This window comes from Cupressus sempervirens, chromosome 1 (assembly GCF_028749045.1).
Source record: "Cupressus sempervirens isolate cs-2001-9-10 chromosome 1, ASM2874904v1, whole genome shotgun sequence".
NCBI lineage: Eukaryota > Viridiplantae > Streptophyta > Pinopsida > Cupressales > Cupressaceae > Cupressus > Cupressus sempervirens.
Window position 1 is genome coordinate 796,796,689 of NC_143118.1, and position 22,989 is coordinate 796,819,677.

Here is a 22,989-nt window from a genome sequence, read left to right on the forward strand (position 1 = left end):
GTTTTATATATTGAGGCATTTTTTTAGGTGAGGCAGTGGGTAGTAGTGAGAAGAATGGCCTAGGAGGTTAATTCTAGGGTTGGTTATGGATTTCTATATAATAATGTTGGAAGTTTGTAAGCTACATGTTGCAAGCCACTGTGATGTTAATTTATGAACTTGAAATAATGTGAACGTGGAGTTTTGCATATCTTCCAATTCATTATTGAAGATCTTGAGTTACTGATTTTTGTTGTCTTGACTTTAGTTGCATGGTTTGGACCATCTCCATTGGGGAAATTCCTTCCATGAATGCATCATTTGGTATTAGAGCAAGATCATTCCTTTAATTGCAGATTCTTGTTCCTAAGCTTGTGAAGACCTTGATGTGTTAGTTGTGGGACAATAGATTATAGATTTAACCTACAATAACATAAGGCTTGAGTAGAGTAGTTAGGAAGGGATTTTTTGTTGATTGTTGAGTGTTTATATTTCCCATTGGTTCAAAAAAATCAACAAGAGGAGGAATTTTGCAAGGGTTATTCAATAGATCATTGAGTAAAAGGAAATTGACTCCATAAAATCAGATTATCAAAGTTGAGGCAATTGCACTTAAGGGTTTGGGAAGATGTCGCCTAGCAGAATGACCCCTAAATGGCAAGAACAAATGCTGGAAGACTCTAAAAATGAGACAAGGACTGGGATCCGAAACACATTGATTGGATTACAAAATAATCCTGAGACTTAGGAGAGATATGAAGAAGTTGTTGAAGATCTAGAGGCTATAGATGTTGAGATCCCTACAGATGAATAAAGATTGTTGAGAGCTTTAACACAAATGGGTAAGAGTTTTGGGATGGATATTTATAATTTCTTTAGTTCATTACATCTTGAGGTTTTGATAGATTAGATAGGTGAATAAGAAGATCACTTTGAGCTTGAAGATATTAGAGATCCACAGAGGGTTAGGTTAGAACAAACTGAGTTGAAGGGTCATGCTGCCTTAAGGTGGAAATAAATGCAGAAGGATAGAGAGGATAATGGTGAAATGGAAACCACTAGATGCAGGGTGATGGTTTCTAGATTTAAGTCAAAATGCATACCCGAAGTTATGAATTGGAATTGAATTTTAATCTCTTTCTTTTGTTGTTATGTTTTCTTTCCCTGAACACCATTTGGTGCTCCTGTTGTAGGATTTCTTTTTGTCATGTTTTTTCAGTGCCTTAGACCCTCTTGTTGGTCTTTTGTTAAACATTAACAAATTTGTCCTTTTTTTTATAAGTAACATTAGCAAAATTTATCTTATCTTATATTATATAACTTAAAGCAAAAGGACACGAGTGTAAAGGAATACATTGAAGATTTTTACAACATGACAATCAAATCTAGTCACCAATAACTGTCTAGAGAGAAGGTGGCTAGATACATTAATGCTTTAAGCTTCAATCCTCAAGATGATTTAGGTATGTTGAGGATTAGTAATATTGAAGAAGCTTATTAGTATGCATTGAAGGAAGAAGATAAGTTGAAGAGGAAACATAGTAAGCCTAGAGGAAAGAAGAAGCGAGTAACAATAACAAAGAGAAGAAGACCATTGAAGGGATACTCGACAGAAGACACTTAAAAGAGGGAGTGGCAGCAAGGAACTCAAGGTACTTGTTTCAAATGTGGTGCATAGGACATAAAGCTTTTCCATGTTCCTAAGAAAACTAGCGAAGGCTTGGGTGAAAAAAATCTGGTGGCACATGAGAAGCAAGCTACTGATGAAGTTGAGGAAAGTATGGGAAAACTTAAGAAGGGTGAATCTCTTATGCTTGGGAGAATCATGTTGAGCAACAAGGAAGTTGAACTTATACAAAGAAGGAATTTGTTTAGGATTGTATGCAAATTAGGAGTTAATATTGTAATGTTATTGTAAATAGTGGTAGCACTAATAACCTGGTGTCAAAGGAAATTGTACAGAAGCTTGGTTTGAAGAGGCTTAAATATCCTTGTCCTTATGGCATAAGATGGTTTCAGGATAATCACATGGTGGAGGTGAAAGAACAATGTTTAGTGAACTTTAATATTGGACCATACAATGATGTGGTATTATGAGTGTTTGTCATGTTCTATTGGGTAGACCTAGGACATATGGGAGGGGAGTTATTCATATTGTAGAAGAAACTCGGTCACACTAGAGAAGGATGGGAAATTTTTTACTTTGCTTCCCTTGAAGGAGGAAGAGGGGAGGAGTGCAAGAAATCTGGGCATGGTGAAGATTAAATTGTTCTAAGAGTCAAAATGCAGAGGTTAAGATGAAGAAAGACTTGGACCTGAAGGAGGATCTTAAGTCTAAGAAATAGGTGGTATCAGGTAAAGGGGAAGGTTGAGCAACAAAAAAGAGAGGTAGTTGTTGGTCAAATGAATACTAGTAGTAGAAGTAAATGAAGCGTTCAAAAGACAAAAGGTGATGACCAGTAACCGAAACAGTTCTTTGTTATCTAATGGTAGTGTGAGCTACGATAGAGAAAGTGCAGAGCAAAGTAAGATGATGGATCTGACAGAGGATAAAGCACTCTTAGAGAATCAAAGTTGGAGATAACAAGTAAAGTTGGATGAAGGAAAAGAATTGGATTTATGTCCTAAATGGATTGCAAGATTTTCGTTAGTTCTTCTTATGGAACATCTTCTTCTCACCAGGGTGATATAGGAGCATCCATGGGTTATTCCCAAAAATAATTCCTTTCGGTCATGTTCTTATTTTCCAATGTATTTATTTTTCGGTTGTCATTCCTTAGTCATCTACTATTGTGAACTTTAGGATATGTTTTGAATATCATGATTAATCTGGATGTCTTGATTTGCTCTTTGTTCGGAAACTCCACATGAGAGATATCATGTGGATCCTTGTTCAGTGTTGTATGTTCTTCAACGTCTCAACTATTAGTTGAGTTCTCCGATCTTGTGGAGTATTTTCTCGACCGACGAAGCTTAGTGGCTCATATTATGTTCCCAAATCCTTGGTCAACATTTCTTTTGGATCGTTGAGTATGTTTTATCATTTGGAGGGAGATTCTTATGATTTGGGTGGGCCAACTTGTTTCTTGTGAAGGCTCTATATATTGAGGCATTTTATCTTTGTCTAGGAAGTAAGGGGAGGGGTAGCAGTTATAAGAATGATAATTGGAGTGTAATTTTAGAGTTATTTATGGATTTTTATAGTAATCAGGCATATATGTTAAGAGTTTGTAAGTTGCATCTTGTAGGCGAATGTGATGTAACTTTATGAATCTAAGATAATGAAAATGTGGAGTTTCACACGTTTCCAATTTACTATTGAGTTATTTATTTCCACTATGTTGACTTTAGTTGCATGGTTTGCACTATATCTTTTGAGGAAATTCCTACCATAACTTTATCAATTAGTTGATCTTATAATTACAATATAGTTCATATTAAATAGTCTAGTAACAAGCTATTCAAGATGGATCTTCGTATGATGCCAATAACAATATCTTAACACAAAATAACATAGTGAACAACTCATGATACATCACATATAGTGAGTAAATGGTAATAGATATTGAATGTGACTTTACTGCATGTATATTTGCATCACCCAATTTACTAGAACCTAGGCCCTTTGTAAAATTATGAAAAAAATAAAAAGAAAAGAAAAACTAGAGCAATCTCATATATCACCATGGGTCCATCATTTTCTTGGTTCATTGTCAACCAATATGACAATGGAAAATATCTCATATTACTTGAATATAAATGTTTATTTTGAGAATGACATTAGAATTATGAGAACAAATCAAACAAGTCATATTTTTCCACAAAGGTAAAATTCAATTCCCTACCTTATAGAGACCATTCAAAAATACCACAAGAAGCAAAATGTTATGTTCTTAAACACGTAGGTAAAATGGAAATAATAAGATTTAAAATTTCAAAATGAAAGGAAAGAAAGGATCTTGCGATAATTTAGCTCTCTATCTTAAGTCTACTTATAGTAAGAGTAATATAAGACTACACTATATTCCTTAAAGACGCTACTGAATTGTACGATAACTTAAAGACACGTACCTTATAAAATTTGAACCTAAAATTTGAATGTCCTTTAGTTTCCCTCCACAATTTTGTCAGCCTTCTAAAATGTGAGGGAATTGGGTTGTACAATCTAGTATACAATAGATCCTCCTCTCAAATTAACTAACCATACAAACCAACTTGATACACATATTTCATTATTGATCTGATTACGATCTAGGCAATTATATACTAGTGAAAACGCATAAAGGTGTACAAATACTTAATGTCTAATGTATAACTAAAAAGACATCAAACATTAAGAATGACATGAACAATAGAAAGAGAGAATGATATCTCCAGATATAGGGTAAAGAGATTGTAAAACCCAATGTGCTAGTGAAATGCGTTCAAACACCAAACTCTATGCCATCATACTTAACCACTTCAATTTAGTTCAATGCGGAATAAAGAACTTAAATGATAGCTAAGTGAAACTAATAGCACATATAAGCACAAGAAAAAAAAACGAGAGAGAGAGAGAGAGAACTGATTTGATTTCGAAGTTCATCCGACTAAGTGGACTACGTCTCCGGGTCTATCTCAACTAAGCGACCGATGCATAATTGATGCTCTTAAAAGTTGATTTACAACATACTGTAGTCCATCCACAAAGTCATTATACAATTCTTGACTTGAACCACCTTGCCTACAAGCTCCCAAAAGTACAAGATTGGTTTCTAAAGAGCAAGAAAGACTTCGCCTGACAAGGCTTTACTATAGAGACAAAGCATCATTACATCATATTCTCCTTAACTCCTACAAGAATTCTTCTTGATTAGAGAAATTCTCACATTCCTCTTGGCATTGACTGAATCATATGCAAAATGCATTCAGAAAATGCCCTCTCTCTGTGGAATGGCTTAGGAATTCCCCCTTCTTATACAAAATATTTGCTTAAAATAGGCCATAACCATATTTTTTTTAAATAGGCCCCATAACAATATGTAAATTCGAAATACCCCTTTGCCATTTTTTACAATGTTGGTTTTAACCCAAATTGGGGGTTATTATCCTAGCAAATTAACAAAGAACCTAATTTAAAATAGGTTGGTTGGCGGATTTTAAAAGTTTAAATATAAAATGTGCCCAACACTCTAAGTGCTACAATAGCACAACAGCCTGCCTAATTTTGGACAGGCTGCCGGTCGGGGGTTCAAACCCTACCAATGGCCTTTCAAAAGCCGATTTTCAGCGAGCAAAGCTTAAAAAGTCTTGTGCCATATATATTGTAAATGCGACCGACAACCCAATTGGCCACCGACCGAGTCTACAAACCCAGAGGTCGAGGGTTCGACCCCACCAACCTTCAAACAAAATTTTAAACGACACTCCTTCTGCCACGTAAGAGCCACGTGGCACCAATTCACTTGCCATCGCAATGACACGTGTCACAAGACGATAGGTCAAAGCTAACAGTGTACTTGCCTCCTGTCGTGCCATGTCACTTGCTGACTGTCTACTTGCCACGTCACCATGACGTGTCATCATTTTACGCTGCCACGTCACCATGCTGACGTCATTGTATGAACATGCCAGTAACAAGTGAACCCTTTTCTTGGGCATCTTTGACCGATCATATCTCCTACATACAAACTCCGTTTTCAATGAAACGAATGTTGGAATCATGGCGACGAGACCTTCGACTTGATGCCATTTTCAACCAATTTGGAGATGGTCAAATTTTCACGCCTATTTTTGGTCAACCCCTGATATGCCTGTTTGATTACGACTTTGACTGGGTATAACTTTTGCGTCCAAGCTTCATTTTGAATGAAATGAACATTTCCAAAAACCTCTCGACGAGATCTTCGAATTGGTGTCGACCTTGACCAGTTTTGGAGAGTTCCAAATTTCACCCTTTTTTATAGCCTCTTGTCCAAGGTTTGACCCAACTTTGACTGGCCATAACTCAAGCGTACGGACTCCTTTTTTGCCTGTTCGAGTTGCTTCGGATTCAAAATTTTAAGAACTTTGACATGGTGCTAATTATGGGAGATCTAGAGATACTTCAATTTTTTATGAAAATATCCTCCAAATCAAACTTCCCCACTGAAAAGGCTTTTGGTCCTCCAAAAGCATATACAGTAGAACCTTTAGCTCCCTTGTTCCAAATCTCAATTTTATTGCTGCCTCTAAAGCTTCACTGCAATGCTTACATTCGACCTCAAGGGGACTCGTACTTGAGTCACACTAGGACTTCTAAAGAAAGGAATACAGTTCAAACAGAACTTGAAAAAAAACCATAAAGTAAGAAGAAAAATTGAGCACGATAAACTTGTCACTCAGTACTTCTTACGATGGTAGTTCACGTCTGCATTCCAGCCTAGTCATTTTTTATGCTCCTTTTTGGCAAACTGCACGAGCGATGGTAATAAAGCCTCAGCTTGAATCATTCCTTCACCTTTGTTCTTCAAAATGGCTGACTAAAGGTATCACCAAAAAGCTCCAAATATTTGCATATGTATCAAGGTCATGATAAAGACCTGTAGGAACATCGGTCATCAACTATCCATCTTTAACCAAGCCATAAAGCGGAGAACTTTAAAGGCATTGGCTAGCCGTTCTCTACAACTCCGAATCACATTAGCTGTAATAGGTGCTTCTTCTGAAGAGCCTCGCACCAAACAAATTTTGTAATAAGTTCAAAGTATCCTCCTTTCTGGATTACAAGAGATATGGCTTTTAATAGCCATACAAACATCTCAACCCTAGAATTATACTTCATTACATACAAATTTATTTAGAGTCATATACTCATAACACACTAGCTTACTATCAACATTTATCCTACTAAAAAGGTAATACCCACAAAGCTGATATCGCTAGTTAGCTGAAAATTGTTCCCAACTCTTACGGAGTTGCTCAAAGGAACCTCCCTTCTTAGGTTTCTCACTGCTCTATTGCGCTTCCACTAGGATTGCTTCAGGAGTGGTAGAGACTACTGGTGCTGCTTCAGGAGTGGTGGAAACTATTGGCATTGCTTGTGCCTTGGTCTCTTGCGTGGTAGTGTCAGGTACCACCTTGATTCCTTCCTTGTCTACTTTGGGCTAACTAGATTCTGCAATGAACTTAGGAGAGCGTCGAAGTTCTGGGTGTAACTTCCAACACTTCTCAATCCAATGACCACTTGTCTAACAATGGTTGTAGAAGTTCTGGATCTTTTCATGCATCTTGACCTTCTTCTTCATAGAAGACTCAACCTCAACACTGTCCAGAGAATTTATCTTCAACAAGGCTTCAAAGTTCTTGTCAGTTTCTCCATAGCCCAATCCTTGTTTTCGAGGCCTCTGTTTTGCCTCAATAGGATGGGTCATGCCCTGCTCATGGATACCCAGGCCTTTGCCACTATATCCCATTTTGGACATTAGTTTCTTGTTGATGCCCTTAGTGTGCTTTTCAAAACTCCCAATAGAGTGGTGATTAGGTTCCTACTTCTTTTCTGATGTAGAAGACTCCTCTATCCAACCACTGTGGTTGGTAGGTGCTTGGAGTTGGAACTGTCTCAAGTACTCCATTTGTTCGCAAAAAGCACAATGGCTTACATTCTCCTTTGAGCCATAATTAGCCCATTTTTCATGGCCACAAGGAAATCCTTGCTTTGGTAAGGACTTCATGGCTGAAGAAGCATCCATACTTCCTGAAGGGGTGAGCAGAGAGTACGAAGAAGTTCCTTCTGATCGCGGGCTCAATGCCCACATACCAACACTTTCTGAATGAAGAGGACTTCTTTCAATATGCTCCCTTCCGAACATCTCATGCAGGCTTTGCTTCTCCCTATTAGCCTCCTCTAGAAGCCTTCGGAGATTTGCATTCTCTAATCGAAGCTGGTGATTAGCTTCTTCCAATTTCTGGATTCTCTCATCTTCTTCTTGATGGTCTTGAAGGAGTAGCTCCACTATCTCTGTGATAGAGTGAATAATTTCCATCATAGATGGAGTTAATTCCTCCCTTTTTGATGTCATTGTGAAAGGTAAACCTGCAGTCACTTTGTATACAACTTGCCAAACTAGCTCTAATACCAAATTTGATCTGATTATGATCTAGGCAATTATATACTAGTGAAAATGCATAAAGGTGTACAAATACTTAATGTCTACTATATAACTGAAAAGACATCAAACATTAAGAATGACATGAACAATAGAAAGAGAGAATGATATCTCCAGATACAGGGTAAAGAGAGTATTTTGAAACCCAATGTGCTTGTGAAATGCGTTCAAACATCGACCTCTATGCCACCATACTTAACCACTTCAATTTAGTTCAATGCAGAATAAAGAACTTAAATGATAGTTAAGTGAAACTAAGGGCACATATAAGCACAGGAAACAGAGAACAAGAGAGAGAACCGATTTGATTTCAAAGTTCATCCGACTAAGCAAACTACATCTCCGAGTCTATCTCAACTAAGTGACCGATGTATAATTGATGCTCTTAAAAGTTGATTTACAACATACTGTAGTCCATCCACAAAGTCATTATACAATTCTTGACTCGAACCACCTTGCGTACAAGCTCCCAAAAGTGCAAGATTGGTTTCTAAAGAGCAAGAAAGACTTCGCCTGACAAGGCTTTACTATAGAGACAAAGCATCATTACATCAGATTCTCCTTAACTCCTACAAGAATTCTTCTTGATTAGAGAAACTCTCACATTCCCCTTGGCATCAACTGAATCATATGCAAAATGCATTCAAAAAATGCCCTCTCTCTGGAATGGCTTAGGAATTCCCCCTTTTATACACCAAATTAACCAAAATAAGTCTGTAACAAAATTTACAAGTTTAGACCCTTCAATGAATTCCCCTCTCGAATTAATCCTTTAGCCATTTTGAGAGATTCGGTTCCATGTCAATTTTAGGGTCAAAAATAAACAATAACCTTATTTTACTAAGGTTAGGTGGATTTGGCTAAGAGTTAAATAAAATATCGCGGAGATATATCTCTAAGCGCTACAATAGCGTAATGACCGGCCTAATTTTGGACAAGCCACCAGTTGGGGGTTCAAACCCTACCGATGGCCTTTCAAAAGCCAATTTTTGGCGGGAAAAGCTTAAAAAGTCTTGCACCATATATATTGTAAATGCGACCAGCAGCCCAATCAGCCACCGACCAAGTCTTCGAAGCCAGAGGTCAAGTGTTCGACCCCGCCGACCTTCAAACAAAATTTTTAACGGCGCTCCTCCTTCTGCCACGTAGGTGCCATGTGGCACCAATTCACTTGCCATCGCAATGACACGTGTCACAAGATGATAGGTCAAAGCTGACAGTGTACTTGCCTCCTAACGTGCCACGTCACTTGCTGACTGTGCATTGCCACGTCACTTGCTAACTATGTACTTTCCATGTCACCATGACATGTGTCATCGTTTTAGGCTGCCACATCACCACATCACCATGCTGACATTATCGTACAAACATGCCAATCACTAGTCAACCCTTTTCCTAGGCATCTTTGACCGATCATAACTCCTGCATACGAACTCCGTTTTTGATGAAATGAACGGTGTTGGAATCGTGGCAATGAGACCTTCGACTTGATGCCATTTTCAACCAATTTTGAGATGGTCAAATTTTCACACCTATTTTTGGTCAACCCCTAATATGCCTATTTGACCACGACTTTGACCAGGCATAACTTTTGCGTCCAAGCTCCATTTTCAATGAAATGAACATTTTTGAAAACCTCTCGACGAGATCTTCAAATTGGTGTCGACCTCGACCAGTTTTGGAGAGCTCCAAATTTCACCTTTTTTATGGCCTCTAGTCCAAGGTTTGACCAAACTTTGACTGGCCATAACTCAAGCGTATAGACTCCTTTTTTGCCCGTTCGAGTTGCATCAGATTCAAGATTCTAAGAACTTCAACATGGTGCTGATTATGGGAGATCTGGAGATACTTCAATTTTTGATGAAAATATCCTCTGGATCAATTATTTTGCCAAAATATGATTCTTCGTATGGCCTTAATTCGCATGTGAACCTAATACATGGACATATATGTTGGTATGTGAAAGGATGAAGATTGTAATTTATGGCATTTGGTAAAGGACTTCAATTTCTTAGAGTTGTAAAGGTGCAAATTCCTTCCACTAAATTTGAAGTGCATTTTGAAGAGCTTGGAGTGCATAGTTTGAATGCTATGTTTGATTTTCAATCTCTTCCTATGATATTTTTGCTGTTTCTATTTGATGCTATGTCATGATGGTTAAGGAAAGAAAGTAACATGAGTTTTCTAAATTTATTTTGATCGCATTACAATTGGCAATTGGCAGTGTCCTATTCACCAAGGATTAAAAGTAGCATCAATTAAAAGGGATAAATGAAGAGTAAATTATAAATGTGTGAGATTCAATATTTTATTGGATTGTAGATGATGCAAATAGAAGATAAAAATTTTATTTGTCAGTATATATATGTCAAGGAAGTGTTGAATATTTTTTTTTAAAACTAAAAGCAAGGTAAAAATTTTATTGAATACCAAAGAGAACAAAACAATAGAAGATACAAAAAGCACTAAAGAGCTTTATTCTGGTCCACAAGTTGAGCCAACTTATGAGATAAATTAGGGGGGAGCATCCTATGCTCAATAATGTTCCAATCCGGCACATGCTCGGAGGCCCATTTAGCCAAGCAATCAACCACACTGTTCCACTCATGAGGGATATACATTAAAGGCACAGAATCCAGAGAATTACAAAACTGAGTGATCTGTTGAATAAACAAAGCCAAATGCCAATCCACATCCATAAAGTTTCGTCTATTCAATAAATTCACAACCACTTACAAGTCAATCTCACAGGAAATTCTTCTCCAGCCACGTTGACAACATTGTTCCACTGCAACCAAGATAGCAAGGGCTTCCATGAGGTTATTTGTATGGTAACCCTTGTAGATAGAAAATAGAAACTGAATATCACCAGAGCTGTCACACGCAACTCCCCCAATACCATCCGGTCCAGGATTTCCCCGAGAAGAGCCGTCAGTATTGATTTTAAGAACTCTAGCTTGGGGAGAAGTCCAATGCCCCTCATGATTAACATGCTGAGAACGCTGCCTAACTCTATTCCCAGAGCGTCTGTGGGGGAAAGAGGGAGTGCCACCCTGAAGAGGAAAGGAAAGGCGTGAATAAATACTAGCATCTCTAGGGTCCAAACCTCCACCAAAGTCAGATTTAGCCAAAAGTGTTTCATGAAGAGAATTAGCAATTTTCCCCCACAGGTGCCTGATCTCTAGCTGCACATCATGAAAGATCCTCCTATTCCTCTAAAGCCAAACATGCCATAAAATATGGGAAGGGCCAATAGTCCAAGCAGCCTGAAGAAAAGAGGTCTTGGAAGGGGGATGGCCCTGACGGTCCCAAAACTTAGACAAGGAGGAGACATGCCAGCATGTGCATCCCCACACACTCCACTAGAAGTGCTAAATCTGTTTGACGAAGGGGCACTAGAAAAAAAGGTGAGAAATAGTCTCTTCACTATTATGACATAAGACATAGATGGAAGGCCCCTGGAAGCCTCTCTTGCAAAGATTCTCCCAAGTACAACAACAATTGTAAACCAAGATCCAAAGGAAAAAGTTACACGTAGGCCAAGAAAAGCTATTCCAAGCTTTTTTCCACCAAGAGACCTCCACCTCGCCAAACACTTGTTTAGTCAGTGCAAGGTACCTTGAAGAAACAGAATACTTGCCAAAAGAAGCACCTCCCCAAGTGAAAACATCAAGTTCTTGCAGAGAGTTGCACTCTCCAGAAACCAAGATTTGAGAAAGCTCCAACCAATCCCCTAGAGAGCCACTTGGTAGCCAATCAGAAGAATTCTTCCATCTGTAACCAACAACAAGGCCCAGGTTATGAGCCTCTTTATAATGAACTACCTTATTTCATCCAACAGAAAGGAAAGAATTACAAAGAGGCTGTAAGTGCGAATGAGAGGACAAGAGTTGAGGATGTCCATTCCACAAGTCACTCCAAAAATAGAGCCTCAATGCCTCTGTTACAGATCCAAAATAGACTTCTCTTCACTAGGTAAGCACCAATCTTGAGTGTATTCCACACTGTAGAGCCTCTTCCCTCATGAGGAAACCTGGAAACATATGAAGGTTCAATACTAGGTAAATACTTGTGTGACAAGATACAAGCCCAAAGTTGAAACTGAATAGAACACCAACACCAATAGAGCTTGGCAATAAGAGCTTGATTGCACAAGATAGCAGAATGAAGGTCGAGGCCTCCTTCCTTTTTTGGCCTACTGACGATATCCCAATTGATAAGGCTCCATTTAGTATTTTGCAAATTGCCGCTCCAAAGAAATTGGCTAGAAAGAGGATCAAATTCCTTAAGAAAATACGTCGGGGCAGCCTGAACCATGCTTTTTTATATGGGAAGGGCATGTATCACAGATTGTAGGAGAGTCACCCTGCCAGCAGTAGAGAGCCACCTACGAGTCCAATGATTGACTTTTTGTTGAAGCTTGTCGAGCAAGCTCTACTAGAAAATCCTGGGTTATCTTCTCACCACAATAGGGACCCCCAATTAATTCAGAGGGAGAAACTCAATCTAAAATCTCAGGATATTAGCAATCCTCCACTAGTTAGGCTCGGGAGTGTTTAAGAAAAAAAATAGAAGACTTGTGGTCATTGAATTTTTGACCAGAGGCACCCAAATAAGTATCCCAGGTGAGCCGAGAGGCTTCAGGTTCCCAAATCTGAGATTTCCCAGCAAGGGTTGTATCATCAACAAACTGGAGGTGGGAAAGAGTGGGCAAACCATTTCCCCATTTTCAGCTCTGAATCAGATTTTGGGAAACATGAGACTTGATAAGTCTACCAAGTCCCGCAACCATAATCATAAACAAATAAGGAGAAAGGAGATCTCACTGGCAAAGACCCCTAGAGGCCCCAAAAAGCTCTGATGGTTCACCATTAAGAAGGACTGAGAAGGAAGGAGTAGTAACATAGTTCAAAACCCATCTAACCCATTCCTGACTAAAGCCAAAATCCAGAAGAACTTTCCGCAAGAAACCCCAATTGACTATTTCATAAGCCTTAGCCATATCAAGCTTGATGAACACGGCACGTTCCCTAGACATACACATAGAGTGAATGGCTTCAGAAGCAATAACCACCCCATCCAAAATTTGTTTTCCAGCCACAAAACCCCTTTGTTCCTCAAAGATAACCATGTGAAGCCAAATTTCAAGCCTCTCTGCTAGGACCTTAGTAATGATTTTACAGACCACATTACAAAGAGCAATGGGCCTAAACAAGTCCAACTAATTAGCCTCTTCCTTCTTCAAAATAAGGACTAGGAAAGTAGCATTCAAGCTCCGGAGCATATCTTTGTTGGAATAGGACTCCTGAACCACATCCAAAAGGTCATGATTGATAATATCCCAAAATTCTTGGAAGAATTCAACAGGGAAGCCATCAGGCTCCAAAGCTTTGCCCTTATGCAAGTTGAAGACCACCTCCTCCAAGTTAGACATACAAATTGGCTGCATAAGAGAGTCATTCATCTCACTGGTCAGAATAGAGGGAATACAGGACAAGATCGTATTCTCCTTAATCTCTGTTGGAGGCAAGTCATTTGAAAAGAGAGCAAAGTAAAATTGAACAGCTTCCCAAGACACAGCTTGAGAGAAGGTCATATGCGTCCCATCAGAAGTAACAAGAGAAGAAATGTAACTCCTATTACGTCGAGCCTGCACAGATATATGAAAAAATGCGGTGTTCTTGTCCCCTTCCTAAAGCCAGTCAACTTGAGCCTTCTATTTCCAATAAATTTCTTCTCTAAGATCCCACTCTGCAAAATCACTAGAAGCTTGGGATTCCGCTATGCCAAGAGCTTAAGAAAAACCCAAATACTAAATTTGCCTAGTGATAACATCAAGATGATCCTTAGCCCTCTTCTTCATAATGTGGAGATTACCAAAACAATTCCTGTTCCAATTCTTCAACTTCCTTTTGACATACTGTAATTTTTTAGAGAAGGAGAACATAACCGTGTCATAGGTAGGGCTTCCCTGTCTCCACCAATGAGCCATTAAATCATGGAGAGAAGAGTGTTGAAGCCAGATCGGCTGGAACTTAAAGGGAGGCTTCTTGGGGACAACAACATAACTAGCCATGAGCGTAATAGGCCAGTGGTCAGAGCCTCTCCAATCAAGAATTTTTGAAGAGAGAGAAAGAGAGCCACAATTCCAAAAGCAAAAAATCAGGAACCTGTCCAAGCGTTCCAAAATGGCATCACCTCCAACTCTTCTATTATTCCAAGTAAGAGCCCATTGAGAGGCTTGACATTAGAGAGATGTAAAAGAAATATATTTTCCTGAAGAAGCTCAAAAGAAGGACCCAAGCGAGCCAGCCCACCCCACTTCTCCTCTAGATTGATGACAGAGTTAAAATCCCCAACTACAATCCAAGGCAAGAATGGGTAACAACTTCTGACATGCCTAATATATGCCCAGAGCTTAATTTTACCAAGGAGATCAATAGGAGCATACACATTAGTAACAAGAATCAGCTCTCCAGTTTCCAGAGAAGAGGCCACCATTGAGAGAGCCGAGTGGCAAGAGATCCAGTAGAGAGGTGTAACTTTCCTAAGATCCCAATAGATGGCAAGACCACCAAAGCTCCCCAAAGCACCAACACATTGGCATTGCTTCAGAAACCAAATTTTAGGAGCACATCTAAACATGGCATCCACTGAGAGCTTGGTCTCCTAGATGCAAAGTATATTTGGAGAATGATCAGCCACCAGCTCACGAATAACTTTTTGTCTTGGGATGCTATTCAACCCCCTCACATTCCATGAGAGAACAATCATTGAGTAGAGTGGGGAAAATGTTCGTCCATGGTCTTTATAGCCCCAGACTCTACTAGTAAATCTCCTTTAAGTTTAATTTTTTCCTGATCCTGCTTTCACCCAACTCTTGAGGGAGTAGCAAAGGAGACTTTCTTAAATGGTCTTTGCATCAGGCCCAAAGCAAGAGAAAATCCCTTTCCTTTACCAGAGGCAAACACATCTTTGACCAAATCTGCCAGAAGAATATCCTTTTCCTATGGAGCAGGAGAAACCACAAGGGCACCTGACTCAGGACCAATAGAGGTCTCCGGCTTCTGCTGAACTACAACATCCTAGTTGCCACTAAGAATAGAACTCCTCCCCTCTGAGCCAGTAACCCCACACTAAGCCTCAACAGGAATGCCTTCTTCTATGACATGTTGTTGAGCACCTCAAATCGATTGAATCTTGAGTCCACTTGTTGATCTAGATGAGATCGCTTTTGACCCCTTCCCTTAGCACAGTTTCGAGTAGGGATAAAAACATCTTTATCAGGACCAATAGTATTGGATCACCCTTGCCCGTAACTTGAAGTGTTCATTTGAGCTTTCCCTTTACCAGTACTATTAGTCTGAACATTCCCTTTTCTAGTACTAACAGTTTGACCATTCCCCTTGCCATCATTAGCCATCCTTGGACCTAAGAACCCACTAGGGGTACCATTGCCTTTAGAGGCTTGAGGACATTGGCACTGTAAATGACCATATGCATGACAAATGCTACATCGTAAGGGAAGGGATTCATAGTCTAGCTACTAAATCCAAGAAGAAGAGCCTAGGAGAATTTCCAAAGAATCTGGCAAAGGATTATTTAAATCAATTTCAACACAGATATGGGCATAAGAAATAACCTTTTTATCCAATGATTGATGTGCTATAGCAATCGGCTTCCCAAGTACAAAGGCAATCTATCGAAGGATATCCTCTTGCTACAACTCCAAAGGAAGCCGTGACAAGCGGATCCAAACAGGAACCCTTGAAGGAAGATCCTTAGTAGAATTGAACCCCGTATGCTAGGGTTTGACAAAAAGACCCGCACGGTCATAAAAATATGGGCCTCCCTCAAAGACCCAGTTCCGATCTAACATGCAAGAGAAAGCCACCAAAAAGTAGCTATTACCAACCAGCATAATATCTATATCACCTTCCACTTGCCATGAACGGCGAATCCAAGCTTCCAGAGCCAACAGGGAAACCTAGATACCAAGAAACTTGCATATCAATGCATGTGTGGCCAAATAGTCCACATCTTCCATTACTGCCTCTGGAGGGATAACCAACACAGCCAATCTTGGCTATGCAGAAGGCAGCCATTAACTTTATTTAACTTCAAGCGCTCTCTAACATAAAATGTCTCCTCCTCCTTGAACTCACCCCGGAAGAAGATCCACCACAAGTTGAGGCTCCAACAAGAATGAGACTCTTATCGACCCCGCCCGTGGCCATAAGAGCCCAATAGACAAAACTCCCTCATAGCTAGAAATTCTGCAAAAATGTACATAAATTGTTGCTTCCGTGCCCTAGTTGCTCCAGTGCCGTCATCTTACCAATAAGTTTTACATCAATCATGTTGAATATTTTTGTTATAGAAGATTAAAAACTAATAGGTACACTTAAGGTCACGGGATGTAATTAGTTGTCGAAAGGATGGCACTTTAAGTTCAGCCAATGAAACACTTTATAAATCTATGACTGAATAGTTGCACCATATCATACATAATAGACCTGATATAGCTCATGTAATTGGGAAAGGTGCTAGATTCTAGTCAAATTCAAAGGAAGCACATATGGTGGTAGTGAAGATGATGTTTAGATATCTTAAAGAGACAATTGATTATGATATTTGGTATCCTTGTAATGTTGAGTTTATTTTGAAAGCGTTTATTTATGCAAATTGGGTAGGTAATGTAGATGATAGGAAGAGCATAAGTGGTATGTGTGTGTATGTTCAATGATTTGTGATGTTTGATTAAGTAGTCTCAAATAACTTTTGATTGTGAGGGAGGTGTATTTGTACTAAATGAATTTCTTTTGCTTCGAGAACTCATGCATTATAGATAGGTTAGAATAATATATCTAATCTATATAATTAAAAAATATGTATTTGTTTTTATTTTATTATATAAAATTTTAACTTAATTATTGTGTGAAGGCCAACGATCATACTCTATTTTTCCCTCCAATCATCTGTCTCTTGGTTTTACGAGATTCTTCAATATGTAATGTAATTGGAGCACTTTTATATGCTGCTCCTGCATCATTTGTATCTTATCTTTTACATAATTAATACAATACTCTGCTTAGTCTGGATGCAGCCACATTTGTGGTGAACTGGGATAAATTTGTGTGTTTATATTGTCTTCAAATCTGTCTTGTTCTATATTTTTGTTTTGCATTTTCAGCCCACTTCAAAATTGGTATTAGAGCCTGGCGTAATTGCTGGAATTGATTCTGGTGGTTTAATTTCCAGAAACATAGAAGATTTGAGATTGCAAAAATTTGGGCAGAACTTCGACCTATGGAAAGTACAAATGCGTACTTTTCTGGTTAAGCAAGACTTGTCAATTGCAACTGGAGGAAAAACTAAACAACCAGCTGCAATATCGAATGAAGATTGGGAAAAGATTGATGAGAAGGCAATGGCATCAATTTTTTCTTTTGCTATCCCAAAATGTCTTATTCAATGTATCAAACAAAAATTCTTCAAAGGAAGTTTGAGAAAAACTTCAAAGCATGTATGAGACGACATCGACTAAGAATTAAACTTTAATTATGAAGAAGCTCTACAAGCTGAAAATGAATGGACTGCGCTTTTAAATCACATAAATGAGTTGAACACCTTATTATGCCAAGCAACCTCGACTGGTATGACTCAAGATGAAAATTCTAAAACTATCATCTTGTTGTGTTCCTTACCTGATAGTTGGGATGTCGTAGTTACAGTAGCTAGCACTTCACAATTGGTTTCGAAGCAACAAGAAGTTGGTCTATGATGAAGTTGTGGCCACTCTACTAAGTGGAGATATGAGAAGAAGAAACAAAGACTCCCCGTCCAGTGATGCTCTTACCATGTTCAGCACCAAGACAAGGGGAAGAAGCCATCATAGAGGCTAAAATTACAATCAAAGGAAATCTAAATCACCACTTCTTGTACGGATTATTTTACAAACTATCATAAAAGACAATTTGGAGACGTATTTCTTGGAGACAATAAGTCTTGTGAGATGGTAAATGTGACATTATGCTACAACTAGAAGGAGGAGGCCAATTGTTGCTAAAGGATGTTCATCATGTTCCCAAATTATGGCGAAATCTGATTTGTGTTAGTCATCTTTTTGCACAAGGATATCATCCATTTTTTCATATGGATTCTTGGGAAAGTGACTAAGGTTATATGATTATTGCCAAAGGCAATGAAGTTGGTAGTTTATATCTTTTTGAAAGACCTACCGAGAGAGGTGCTGCTATGACAGTTATGGGCAACAATGTGGTACTTTGGCATCAATGATTAGGTCACATGAGCAAGAAAGGATTTGAGGTAATGCTCAAAAGGGATCAACTACCGGGTCTCCAATTAGCAAACTTGGAGTTTTGTGAACATTGTCTCTATGGAAAGCAAAACCGGGTTAGCTTCTTGAAAGATGGGCATGGCATGAAAACAAAACCATTGGAACTTGTGCACTCAGATATTGTTGGTCCTACCGAAGTGAGTTGGTGCTGCAATATATTTTGTTACTTTCCTTGATGATTGTACTAGGAAAGTTTGGATATATATGATGGCTAGCAAATCCTAAGTAATTTCTAAATTCAAAATTCTCAAAGCTCTTGTTGAAAACTAGAGAGATCACAAAACTAATATTGTAGTATATTTAATCAATCGAAGTCCTTCATCAAGGTTGAAGTTTGGAATTCCGAAAGAAGAACGACAAGGAAGAAGAATTTCATACTCACATCTTCAAGTCTTTTGGTGCGAAGCCTATGTACATGTCCCCAAATAAAAGATAACTAAACTAGAGTGTAAATTACAAAAGGGAGTTTTCATTGGTTATGGAGAGGACCAATTTGGGTTCAGAATTTAGGATCCAGTTGAAAAGAAAGTTATTCGAAGTAGAGACATTATGAATTTAGGATCCAGTTGAAAAGAAAGTTATTCGAAGTAGAGACATCATTTTCAATAAGAAAAACTTTCCAGCTTTGCCAACACAAGAAGAGACTACTCTCAAAGAATATTTCCCTCTGTTTGATGGCAGTTTTCCCTCCCTCTCCCAAGGCAGTACTTCTGCAAATACTCAGACAATTTCCTCCACACCCACCTCTGTCCTAGTACCTCCATTTTACTCACCAACGAATTCAAACACTACAATTTCAAATGCCCAAGATAGTGACGGTGACCAAACCAGACAGCACCGTATTACTGTCACATGGTCAACTCAAACAAATATGTATAATGGGCAGACATCAGAAGATAATCAGGTAAGAGCAACATCCACTAGAATTAGCATTCCAATTGCATCGCACACTCCAAGAAGCAGTCACCAGGCATCCAAGCAACATGTATCAGAGGTTGTTGGTAATTTGCACGGGACACGAGGCTTTGTGACTGATTATGCAGAGAACGGTATACAAACACAAAACAGAGTATCTGTTCGAAAACACTAACACAAAACAGACTCTGTTGGAAAACACTAAAACTCAATGACCTATATTTCATGATGATTCAACATAAATCTATCTTTCATGAAAATAAATAGAACACTTAGCACGGATGCTCAGTCAGCATCACCTAGCTGCCAATTGTTTCGATCAATGGACAGTCAGCATAGACAGGACATGTCAATGGACAAAAAACAGGTATCAGAGGTTTTTGGAATCCCTCTCAAGAACCCCTCTCAATCACCGTGCAATTCCTCCCGTCTGCTGCAATGCATCCAATCCTTTCAAGAATGATGGCTACTCCACTTATCATACATCGCAGTCTTCAGACTGCTCTCCACGCAGATTTAATGGGCGTTTGAAAGCCCAAACACGTGCATCTCCTCCCTTACGGTCTACCCAACATCTCGTGCAGACCCACTGTGAGGCACCCAACTCATAGAAGTCGCAGGGACATTTACCATCGCAAGCAGGTGGTATATTTGAAGGCAGTCATGAGGTGCTTGGTCACTCATGCCCTCTTGCAGGTGCTTTTGACAAAGTTATTTCTTCTCCAATCCACAGTAAAAAAACAATATGACAGGATAATAGAGATACTACAGCCCATGTAGAGACTGATTCACAAAATCACAATAAAACAAGTATTTTAAAAATAATACAACAGGTGCTTTGAACACTCGGGTCTCTGGTTCTGTATTTGAATCAATACCTTTCAACAATAATTCGATGAATAGAATAGAGAATGTAGAACCTCAATTAAGAAGGTCTACCTAGGGAAAGGAGAATGCCTGCTAAGCTCTCTGATTATGAGTTATTGTTCGCTGAAGAGGGAGAGCCTTCATTATTGGTTTCGGAATTCTCAGAACCAACAATTTATAAAGCTTCTCTCAAGAATTCAAAGAGTGATAAATGGCCAATTGCAATGCATAAGGAGTTGGATTCTTTAATCAAGAATTGAACTTGGGATTTGGTTACTCTTTTACCAAATCGAAGACCACTCAAAAACAAGTGGGTATACCGGATGAAAGAAGAGTAAGGCAAAAAACGCTTCAAGGTCAAGTTAGTGAAAAAAGGGTTTGATCAAGAAAAGGGAATAGACTTCAATGAGATCTTCTCACCAATTGTTAAAATGACAACTATTTGAATATTATTAGGATTACCGATTGCATTAGATGTTGAATTGGAGCAACTTGATGTCAAGACTGCATTCCTACATAGTGATGTAGAAGAGGAGTTGTATATGGAGAAGCTTCAAGGATTCGTCAAGAAAGGACAAGAGCATCTTTATTGCAAACTAACTTGGAGTTTGTATGGGCTCAACCAAGCCCCAAGACAATGGTACTTAAAATTTAGTCACTGAATTTAAATTCACAAGATGCAAATCAGATCCATGTGTCTACTTTAAGAAAGTTCCTAATAGTGAGTTCATCATTCTCCTTCTTTATGTTGACAAAACGTTACTTGCTGGAACAAGTAAAAGAATAGTTCATGAGTTAAAGGAGAAATTGGCAAGAAAGTTTGACATGAAAGACTCAGGGGCAGCTAAAAAGATTATTGGCATGACAATTGCAAGAGATAGGAAAAAGATGGAAATTATGGTGTCGCAAAAACAATATATTGACAAAGTTGTTGAAAGGATTGGCATGGCTGATGCAAAAGTTGCTCCTATTCCACTTGCTAGTCATTTTTGTTTAAGCTCTGAATTGTGCCCAAAAACTCAAGAAGAAAAGGAATTCATGGATAAATTTCTTATAAATCTGGAGTTGGTAGCATTATGTATGCAATGGTTTCTACTCGCCTTAATATTGCTCATGCGGTGGGAGTTGGGATAACTTTAAGAAATACCCCTTTAGGAAAAGGTATATAATTATGACAAATCCGACATTATTTTAGAGGGAGGATTTCTATTGGCATTTTTTTTTAGCAAAGTAGGAAAGAATTTAAATTTATTAACGGTTTTTTTCCATCGTGTGAGAATTTTGTAAATCCCTGGCAAATCTTTAAATTATTTAATAAAATTGCAACCAAAAGTACAAATACCTAGAAACCATAATTTCATATCATCTAAAATACAATAACCCTTTTTAATAACCATTAGATGATCCTAAATCAATGGTATAAATCTTATTCTAGGCTAAAATATTAAAAAAAAAGTTTTAGAGGATGACAATTGTCCACAATGAATTCTATTTTGGGCCAAAGATTAGAAGAATAAAAAGTTGCTTGGATAGTCTTTGAAATAGAGACACTCGTCAAGTCTATGTACTTTACATATTACCTAACCTAATTTTGTGACCGTCGAATAAGACAAACCTCGAAAATTGTAGGCAAAGATATTTAATTTATCGCGTTAAAAGATTATATTACATTGGCGAAGTCATCACCAAAATACAAATAATAATGTATCATTATTGGTGATTGGCCTAAGTACGAGACCCAATTTTAATAAAGTGTGGGTGACATGGCGACTCTGAAAGTGCAAATCTTTTTGTCAAATTCAAGGTCCTCGATGAGTAAATTTGTCATTTGGTGAATATTTGCCACTAAAGTTATCCTTGTTCATGAGCAATCTCAGAAAGGCTGATTGGAAAAGCGGTTAAATGGATACTAAGATATTTAAAAGACACTTCAGATTATGTGTTATGTTTTGGAGGAAATAAAGTTCAGCAAGGCTTCACTAATTCAGATCTTGTTGGTGATTTAGGTAAATAAAAGTCTACCACTAGTTATAGTTAGGCTTCAAGGTTGCAACATTCTATTGCTCCTCCTTTAGTTGAGGCTGAATATTTGACTCTTTCTGAAGGTGCAAAAAAAATAATTTGGCTTCAACAATTACTTGGTGATTTGAAGTTTCAACAAAGCGATTATACTTTATTTGGTGATAGTCACAATTTCATTTTTATGGCTCATAATCATTCATCACAACGTTACTCTAAGCACATTGATGTGCCTGCTCACTTTGTTCTTCATGCAGTTGAAGAAGGCAAATTGAAAGTTGTAAAGATTGACACAAAGATCAATCTGACAGATATTTTCACAAAGGTTGTAGTCAAAGAGAAGTTTGAATGTTCCAAGACTTCTCTTGGGCTTGTGAAGAAAAGATAAAACAACTATTAAGCAGGGTACTGGGTGATCAGTTGCAGCACTGGTTGTCCTTCAGGTGGGAGATTGTTATTATGTGAAGGCCAATAGTCACACTCTATTTTTTCCTCTAATTATGCGTCTCTTGGTTTTACAAGACTCTTCAATATGTAATGTAATTGGAGTCTTTTTATATGCTGCTACTGCATCATTTGTATCTTATCTTTCACATAATTAATATAATACTCATCTCAGTCTGGACATAGCCACATTTGTGGTGAACTAGGATAAATATGTGTGTTTATTGTCTTTAATTCTATCTTGCTATTTTGTATTTTTGTTTCCCACTTTCAGCCCAC

The 22,989-nt window shown here is 38.3% G+C and overlaps 1 long non-coding RNA gene across 10 annotated transcripts in view; it reads right to left on the reverse strand.

Annotated features, from left to right (window-relative positions):
* The window catches only part of LOC149580280 (uncharacterized), a 191,278-nt gene that overhangs the window by 122,511 nt on the left and 45,778 nt on the right, over nt 1-22,989 (reverse strand). The window lies entirely within an intron of this gene.